At 50.2% G+C, this 8,244-nt stretch overlaps 1 non-coding gene across 1 annotated transcript; it reads left to right on the top strand.

Moving 5' to 3' along the window:
• Positions 1–2,517: 2,517 nt before the first annotated feature.
• LOC131709325 (U5 spliceosomal RNA) lies at positions 2,518–2,628 on the top strand. Its single transcript, XR_009311485.1, has one exon. It is a non-coding gene; the product is annotated as a U5 spliceosomal RNA (small nuclear RNA).
• The last annotated feature ends 5,616 nt before the right edge of the window (positions 2,629–8,244 follow it).

Raw genomic sequence — 8,244 nt, 5'->3', positions numbered from 1 at the left:
TTGCCAATATGTCGAGCGAGTACAGGAGAGTTCTACGGCTGAGCAATTTTGCTAGAGAGATCCTTCTATTTTCAGGTATCCCCATTTCAGCCAACACAATGTTATTAATGGACGGCCATTTCCCTCTTGCTCCCATTGGAAATCCAAAGAACTTGATCTCAGTGGAATTGGATAGATTCTGAATCTGCCTATTGAGTACTGAGTAGTACTGTACTTTCTCTTTGGCAGCATTTTCCAGGGTGTCGGCAGCACATTCAAATCTTACTGTGACATCTATGACCAGAGATCTTGTTGATTTTGTGAATGTAAGGTCTGGCTTCCTCAGTTCTCCTTCTGTATTCCTTAGGTTAGCCTCCTTATACACTTTCCATCCCAAGGCTGATGCTTCATCTGCTAGTATGTTGCAGATCTTGTTGTGGTGGGCGATCCTGGCCCCCTGGACAGATGGACATTGCCCCAGGATATGCGAGCAAGATTCCAGTCTTGCTGAACATTTCCTACAAGATGACTGTGCGCCCACCCGGCCTCTGTTCAAGGATTCCCTGGTAGGGTACACATTAGCTCTGAGTTGCATTGCGGCTATGAAATGTTTTTGTTGGACTCCGTGTTGATTCCGTAACCAGTTGTTGCTAATGGGGTCGTTCCAGAACAGTTGTATACCCATACCTTGCACCGGGAGTCCGCACCATGTCAGGAATTCGTCCTGTCTCCATCAAGTGGGCAAAAGATATTTGGGCTTTTGTGCGGTTGTTCCTTGCACCCCGTCACCTCCAAGGGGTTCAGCCAACCTTGTTGGGTTTCGCAGGTTTGGGGTACTTTCAACTGCCCCCCTGCTCCTGTCCACAACTTCTGCAGTTTCTCTTGGGCCTCTTCTGTCGTTGCCAAGCTGCGGATCACCCTGTCGCTGGAGTCGGCAATTCGCTGCAACCTTCTGTATTGAAGGTATTAAGCTCGCCAATGTTAAAACACCCAACCCTCCATCTCTAATCCTCGAGTATATAATACCATCACATATGGATGTCGGAAGATGCAACCATTTCTTTACTCCTGCCCTGATAAGCATATCAACAGCTTTCAGGCTATTGGCCTTGCAGTCAGTGTGGTCAGCGAGGTATATGAGACGGGGAATGGTATACGTTCTAAGTATGACGAGCTTCTGAGATGGTTTCAGCGGTGCCTGGTCTATCCTCCCCATCCACTCCTGTAGCTGATGTATCATATCGGCCTTTACAATGCCGACCCAAGGATCAATCTTTGTGCCCAGATAATGTTCAGATTCGCCTGGTGTGATCATGTTCAACTCATTCCCCACGATATTCCATGGTCTACAGTTGTTCATTGTATACAAATAGTGTGTAGGTGTTATGAGGAACCCATAGCACTTCTTGGCTTGTGCGACCAGTCCGGAAAGACTACAGAAGGACTCCAGGATAACCAGGTTTTTCTCCATTCCATCCCATGACTCACTCACCAGGATCAGATCATCCGCAAATGCCAGTGTTACCAATCTGTTCCCATTGATTGTATATCCTTGGCCCATTGATTCAAGGGCATTGATCAACAGATCCATTGCCAAATTGAACAGTAGCGGTGACATCGGATCCCCTTACTTCACGCCGATCTTCATCTCAATTGGCAGAGACTTATTCCCTTCCAGTTCAATCGAAGTGGTGCATTTCTGATAAGAGCTCTTGATGATCCTGATGACGTTTTCATCCACCTTCTCAGCCTCAGGACCATTGAACCGATTGTAATCAGTCTCCAACTGCCAAAAGTCATAGTTACTCCCGTCGTTTACCCACGCTTCATTGAATTTCTTCACTTTGACATTCAGAGCACTGGGCAGAAATCACATCGCGTCAACACCCACCACAGGCCTTCGCGATGCTTTGATTTAATTAAACAGTCGGATTCCCCTGGTCAGCACCAGTTCTAAGTTAGCTGCTAGGCACCGGCCGAGGCAACACGCTGGCTCTTGACGGAGCCGACGCAAGCCGCAGCTGGGGCGATCCACAGGAAGGGCCCGGCGCGAGTCCAAAGTCGCGAGAAAGAGAGAGAGAGAGACAATGAGAGAGAGAGAATGAGAGAGAGAGAGAATGATTGAGAGAGAGAATGAGAGAGAAAGAGAATGAGAGAGAGAGAATGAGAGAGAGTAAGAGAGAGAGAGAACGAGAGAGCGCAAGAGCCTCTCCCTTTTTCTGGGTTGTATTTTTTCCCGCTCTTTTTTTTTTTGTTCCAAATAAGGCAGGCAGGCCAGTGTACCCAGAAGGCCTTGCGCTCGTGGGAGGAGGAGGATGAGCGCAGCGGTAAAGCAGAAACGCAGCTGTTTAGTGGTGCAAGGAGCCCTCACTTTCAAGGCGGCAGCAGCAGCAGCAGCAAAGCGCCCCTTTGCCGGGACCGAACGGCACTTGTGTTTTGGGAAGAGTTCCCTGTTTTGTTTTGTTTTGTTTGGCCTTGCCGCCGGGTAGAGGAGAAGGCCTTTGGGCCGGCCGGAAGAGCTGGTCTCCAAGTTAAGCCACACTCTGGCTTCTCTTCAGTTCGAATAAATCTTTCGCCTTTTACTAAAGATTTCCGTGGAGAGGAGCATTTATGAGTTCAATGCAATTTGAACCTTGCCCCTTGGGGTGGGGCTCGACATGGGTTTAAAAGCAGTATGAGCACAGCGGCACAGGAGGCGTCACAGCCACGATTCTTCCTGCATGGTCTCGGTGCCAAGCAGCGCCCCCTACTCCGCCAGGGAAGGACACCGTTCACCTGGGGAGGGGGTCCCTCTTGCGAGGCGACCATCTCCTCAGGGACTAAAGTAATAGTTCCTTCAACTGCCCAGATTTGCTGCTTACGTTGTCTCTTTTCCGCAGAGAGAGACAACACGGACGTCCAGAGGCTTCTCCCACCCCAATCGGAGTAGCCAGCTGAACAATGGCGTTCCGGCCAACCCAGGAGACCAGGAGGCACAATGCGGTGCGCTTCACAAGAAACCAGCAAGAGGAAACGGAACCAGGACTGACGAGACTGGAGTTCAGCCGGACCATTCTTCAGAGGGGTATGGGTTTTTCCCCTTCTGACTTGAATTGTTTGGTGAAATTGCCAGGGAAGTGTTTGAGGTCAGTTTTAGGAACCCCCAAAAATTACAAGAAATGTGGTCCTTTTGGGGGGAGAATAAATATCTCGCTCTATACAAAGAATTTTGTGTGGATGCACTGACAGACAGAGAAATGAAAGTTGTTACTGTCCAATTTTTCAATGAGGCTGTTAGCGACTATGACATTACAACATGGCTTAACCGCTATGGGAGGGTGTCATCAGAAGGGAGGAAAATTACTGACAAAGATGGGGTTTGGACAGGAGCCAGAAAGTGGCTGGTACACCTCAATATTGATCCATCGGGCATTGGAGGCGTCCGCCACATTCCAAACTCCATAGTGTTAGGGCCCAACAGAGGGCTGGTATTCTATAATGGGATGCCAAAACTCTGCAGGAAATGTGGGGAATTAGGACACCTGGTGGCCGCATGTACTGTAGTCAAGTGCAGGAACTGCGGCGCCCCCCACGAGACCAGCCACTGCAGAGAAGAGAGGCAGTGCAATTTGTGTAAAGAAGGGGCACCTGTTTAAGGACTGCCCCTCTTCCTATGCCAACATGGCCAGAGCCAGCAAGGCAGATACCAACAAGCCTAGGCCTGAGCAGGAAGAGGGAGCAAGTAACAAAGATCAGTCCACATCACCACCAACAGCATCCAAAACCCAGACTCCAGCACCACCATCATCACCAGCACCCTCCTCTCCCCCCCGCCCCCGAGACATGTCCTGTTTTACGAGGACCCCTTCCCCCAGCCCAGAGAGAGAGTACAACAGCTACTCCACTAGCTCCTCCAGTAGCTCCTCTGATACAGAACACAAGGCAGGGAGGGAGCCCGGACCCAGCAGCGGCCCCCACCTGAGTAGGGCCCTCTCAGCGCCAGCACTCCCCCTCGGCTCTCGTTATGACGCCATAAGGACTGAGTCCGTGGGGGAGGAAAGCGAAAGCGACAGTGAAAGTGAGAGTGAGAAGGAGGGGAAGGGAGTGAAGAACCAGCCGAGGGTGGGGAAAAGAAAGGGTAGAGACGAGGGGGGGAAAAGAAAGAAGATAAAGACCAAAGACAGCAAGTTGCAGGTGGCCCCCATAGATCCAAAACCAGCTAATGTCCACACAAAGTCCCCAGTCTTGCCCTCGCAGGCAGAGACGGAGGCGAGTGGGATGGCTACACTGCCGCCTAGTGGGCAGGTAGCAGCCAGCCAGGGCATCCCCAGCCAGCCTTCCCAGTCATTAACACAAACCCTAGCACACCTTGCAGAAGAGGTGTTCACTAATGCCCAAGGGAGAGGTCAGGGTCAACACCTCCCCTGATCAGCAGTACCTTGGTAGCAATGACCCTCTTCAAGCGAAGGGCCTCCCTTCAAAGCATCCTTGACCCCCTCCCTTGTATGGGCAAAACCAGGGGCCCCCTAGAGGTCCTCCTAGATACAGCACTGGAGAACATGGGAATACCCCTGGACGCGGTAAGCCAGAAGTCGGCTAACAGCTCCAATTCAACAGACGGTAACAGCCAAAGAAGGCTGTCTGTCATAACCCCCCCCCGAGGACAAAGCTGATCCACACGTTCCGAGGGGCCCTGAGCAAGTTCCACCAGACTTACCTTGTGGGGAGTTGAATAGCCCAAACAACTCCACGTACTGTGAATACAAAGACGGTGCCTTCTTGATCGAGGCAGCAGTGAGTACCTTCTCAGGGGTGATGGGAGTTGCAAATAAGCCCAAGCCCCCTCGAAGCAAGCGTAGAGCTAAGAGTAGGAAGAGTGTCCCGACCTCCCAATCATAGTCGCTATGGGGTGGACGCAGCGACTCCTTTTCTTGTTAGCTGCCCTGATGACCCTGATATGTGTGTCTGTTAATGTCAGGAGCATCAGGGAGACACAAAAAAGATTTGATGTACTAAACTATCTAGCTAACTTGAAAGCAGATATCATCTTTCTGCAGGAGTGTGGTATTTCGTCGAGCCCTGATTATAGGGACCTGAAGGAGAGTGGGACCCTGGGGGACTCCTTCTGGTCGGGCTCCAACATAGCCAGAGCCGACGGAGTAGGTATCCTGTTTAAAAACCCATTTATTACCTCCCGCAGCAGCAGGGAGGTAGAACCTGGTAGAATTCTGAGCGTGGACGTGACATACAACTACACTCCCCTCAGACTGGTCAATGTCTACGCACCCACTAACCAAAACGAAAGAGTTCAATTTTTTCCACAGCTGCGTCCACTCCTGCTGGGGAACCTACCCGTCATCGTGTCGGGTGACTTCAATTGTGCTCTAAGGGACGTAGACCGGAGCAGGCCACGCAACGACCGCTCTAGTAGATAGTAGTAGTAATATCTGATTTCTCCCTGTGTGATGCAGGTAAGGACCTGGTGCCTCCCTTTACCTGGGTGAGCTCATCTGGGACCTCCTTCTCCCGTATAGATCTCGTCCTGCATACCAGCTCCCTTACGAAGACGGCAGTAGACACCCAGGCCGTCTTCTTCTCTGACCATAGGCTCCTGCAGGTAACATTGCAGGTCCCTCAGACCTCCCAGATGGGGTCAGGGGTCTGGAAATTAAACACCTCCTTACTCGACGACCCCTCCATAGCTGCAGCCTATAAGAGCAGGCTTGTTGAGTGGACCACTTTGCGTGACCTATTCAACTCCCCTATAGAGTGGTGGGAGATGGTCAAAATGAGAACTAAGGGTTATTTCATAGCAGCAGGCAAGAGGAAAGCAAAAGAAAGGAGGGCCAAATATAAACACCTGAATGCTGCCCTCCAGCGTCTGAGCCTGCTTCAGCTTCGGGGGTTCCCTGTAAGCGACGAGATAGCCCAGACCAAGCTAGATCTTTCAGTGCTTTGTAGGGAGGAACAACGAAAGGTCATGCACAATGCAAAAGTGCAAAAAATGGAGGAAGACGAAAAGTGTACCCGCTTCTTCTTCCAGAAAACGAGGGAGAAGCGGCACTTGATGTCCTCCATGCTCGACAGCAGTGGGAGGATAGTAGAGGATAGTGAGGGAGTGAAAAAAGTGGTAGAGAACTTCTATAGGGACTGTGGTAAGGATGACTGGTGCAGTGCAAAAAGAGTATAATGTCCAGGCTGCCGTTTCCCAATAATAACAATATTTATTACAATCCAAAAGAAAGTTAAAAAAGTAATACAAAAACGAAATAATAATAAGCCCCTCTACCAATCGATGGTATTGGGGCAAAATAACAAAAAGGTTAAAAGTGGCCGTTAGCCACAATCCTCCGTGCACGAAAACTGTGCTCTTTTCCTCCGGGGATCGTGGTGCGTGCGCTGTGCGGTGTTGTGCCGAGTGGTGAGGGGCGTGCTCTGGGGTGAATGCTGGCTCTAATCGGGAGGGAGATTTACAGCATCGATCCTTTCTCTCTCTATCACAGGGACCTATATAACATCAAAGCTACAGATGACACCCTGATAGAGTGGTTCCTGAGCCAGTTGGAGCCTGACTCAGAGCGGGACGAGGAAGAGGAGGAGAAGGACCCAGAACTCACGCTGGAGGAGCTCACCCCGGTGGTTAAGACCATGAACACCGGTAAGACGCCAGGTCCAGATGGCATCCCGGGTGAGTATTACCATCTTTTTTGGGACACGCTAAAAGTCCATTTAGCGGAGGTCTACAGAGCGGTCTACAGGGAGAAGCGGTTGGGCCCTTCTATGCGGGAGAGTGTAATTACTCTCCTTTATAAGAAAGGGGAAGTTAAAGATCTACGGAATTGGCACCCAATCAGCCTCCTTTGCGTGGATTACAAGATCCTAGCCAAAGCTCTGATGCTCCGGCTACAAGTACACCTCCCTTTGGTCATTGGCCCCGACCAGGCTTGTGGTGTCCCAGGGAGGTCCATCACCGATATTTTAATGTTAACAAAGGACATTCTGGCTTATTCTAGAGAACGGAACCATCCCCTCTGCTTGTTCAGGAGAAGGCATTTGTTAGGGTAAGCCATGAATATATGTACAAAGTGATGGACCAGATGAAATTCGCTCCTGGACTTAGGGAGTGGGTTAAATCTATCTATACAAACATTAGTACCCGAGTCTTGGTGAACAGACACCTGACTGGTAAAATATCTATCCAGTCAGGGGTCAGATAGGGTTGCCCACTATCCCCACTGCTATATGTTGTGTGCATTGAACCCCTCCTGCAGGCAATTCGTAGGGATACCAATATAACTGGTTTCCAGCTGCCTGGATCCAACGGGGTCCAGGTCAAAACAACAGCATATATGGACGATGTGTCACTCATTTGCACCAACACATCGTCGGTACCTCGGATTAGTAATATCCTTGATAAGTACTGCACGGCGACCGGGGCAGTGATTAATAAGTCCAAGAGCAAAGTCTACGTGTCTAAAAATTGGCAGGTAGATAGGGAACTGTCATACATGTACCCAGTCAAAAAGGACAAAATCAAGATTCTGGGCCTGATTTTCGAGAACAATAGCTTGGGGGCCCAGAGCTGGACGGCGGCCATTAACCAGGTCCGTAAAAAGATTGGCGGATGGAGCACAAGATCCTTAACAATGACGGGTAGAGTATTAATAACCAAGTCTATACTGTTCCCCATCCTCTCTTATGTAGGAAAAATCTTTACCCCAGACAGGACCACCAAAAATGTGGTGGACCACATTATCCACCGCTTTATCTGGGGCAGCAAGATGGAGAGGGTAAAGCGAGCCACCTTGAGTAAAGCCGACAAGAAGGGAGGTAAGGGGGTCCCGGACGTTGTGCAGCTCACCCGAGTGCAGGGGCTCACGCAAACTATCAAGAACATCCAGGCCCTGGACAGGAAGGTATGTCACATGAATCATTTCTATTTTGCCACCTGTCTCAGGGCCTTGGGCCTCTGCACTATTGATAACACCGTGCCGTACTCCTGGGACCCCCCATTGTATTATAGAACCTTAAGGGACACTATATATAAATTGGGCTTAGATAAAGCAAAATTGGCCTCCTGGGAATACAAGGCTGTAACTAAATATCTTGCCGGTTCCCAGGAAATTGAAAAAGTAGCTACTTTCTCCCTCGCCCAAAGCCAAAAAATCTGGGAGAATGTGTCTCACAGCTGCCTCAGTAATGTCCAGAAGGATATAGCATGGAACACCGTCCACAGTTCACTCCGCACTCGAGCGTTCATGTTCAGGAGGGGACTAGCCCAAGTAG

This window comes from Acipenser ruthenus, chromosome 42 (genome assembly GCF_902713425.1).
Source record: "Acipenser ruthenus chromosome 42, fAciRut3.2 maternal haplotype, whole genome shotgun sequence".
Lineage (NCBI taxonomy): Eukaryota > Metazoa > Chordata > Actinopteri > Acipenseriformes > Acipenseridae > Acipenser > Acipenser ruthenus.
This window is presented reverse-complemented; position numbering and strand designations above follow the sequence as displayed.